The sequence below is a fragment of the Copadichromis virginalis genome, linkage group LG3 (assembly GCF_057382275.1).
Source record: "Copadichromis virginalis isolate Kocher_CV1m ecotype Utaka linkage group LG3, C_Virginalis_male_GT1.1, whole genome shotgun sequence".
In the NCBI taxonomy this organism is placed as follows: domain Eukaryota; kingdom Metazoa; phylum Chordata; class Actinopteri; order Cichliformes; family Cichlidae; genus Copadichromis; species Copadichromis virginalis.
The window spans coordinates 31,835,510-31,836,735 of record NC_140620.1 but is presented as its reverse complement, the minus strand read 5'-3'; the positions used below and the strand labels follow the sequence as shown (position 1 = coordinate 31,836,735).

Sequence of the window (1,226 nt, the reverse complement as noted above, 5' to 3'; positions counted from 1 at the left end):
CAGACTCAACCAACAAAAAGCCTCTCAGAACAACATTTATATGTAGATTTTTTTCGCCTACTCATATCATAATTTTTTTACTCCTGGTTCTGTATGTTCATGTTCTGTTCTTTTGTAAACTTCATCTGTTTGTATGTTGTATACTCATTGTGTTTCAATAAAGTTTGATTTTAAAAAAGGTACGTTCTAAACGAAGCTTCAGACGTCACTGATCACGTGACTCTGGCCAAACGAATCAAGCCTCGACACGGTGCTTCTGAAGCAGCGCGTTGATCTTTCTGACACACGCACCGGAGCGTCAGCTTCAAGTGGACCATCACTACGTCTCACATCTAAAGGTGTCAAGGTAACTTTGAACTGAGTTCAGTCAATCTGGAGTTTTTCCAAGTTTTCTGTTGCTCTCTGTGAGAGAAGAGCGTTAAAGGCGGGGCTCTCCAGAGTCCAGCAAAACAGGAAACCACAGCTGGGTGTGTGTAAGTGTGCAAACCAATAGAATGCATCGTGGTGGGGGGGGGGGGGCATCACGGGCATTGGCAAGAAAAAAATAAAATAATCGGTCGTACCCATGCTTCCCCGACGTCATGCCAGCGCATATTGGGAAATTCGTAGGCACCGATCGGTTTTCTATCAGCCATTTGCTGGGAGTAAGGGCGCCCTCCGTTTGCGAGGTGCGCCTGCTGCTGGCGGCACAGGGAGGAGAGGGCGGGGCGGCGGGGAGTCTCTGGCTGGCTGGAGCGGCATCTAATAACCAACTCGCAAAACAAAATAAAAACAACAAACAGATATTATGATACAGACTTATAATCTGCACCCATGTTTTTTCTAAATTCTATAAAGTGAGCGCGAGAGCCCTCGGTGCGCCTGCGCGCTGCTGAAGTCAAAGTAAACTTTATTGTCATCTCTGCTACAGACAGTCCAGCATATAGAGACGAGACGACGAGGCTGCAGTTACAGCGGTGCAAGTAAACAAACAATATATATAAGAAGAGTAAGAAAATAAATCTACACTTTAGGACTCGGGGTAAAGGATCAATAACAATTTAAATTTATAATTTACAGTTTGATGATTTAAAGTCTCACACAACCCGTCAAAAGGGGCGGGGCCAGCTGCTTCCAAGTAGAGCACATTTCATTTATAATGATGTAAATCCAAGCCCATCATGGATTCACGATCTGAATCCTGGGTTGTGTGAAATCCCAGAAATCAACCTTAGACAAAGTGAATC

General features: G+C 44.5%; 1 protein-coding gene across 2 annotated transcripts in view; it reads left to right on the top strand.

Moving 5' to 3' along the window:
- The first annotated feature begins 237 nt into the window (after window positions 1-237).
- LOC146714096 (uncharacterized) overlaps window positions 238-1,226 on the top strand; it is an 18,460-nt gene continuing 17,471 nt past the window's right edge. For both annotated transcript variants that reach the window (XM_085450698.1, XM_085450697.1), the window contains exon 1: window positions 238-346. The gene's annotated coding sequence lies outside the window, so the exon portion shown is untranslated. The remainder of the gene's footprint in view (window positions 347-1,226) is intronic.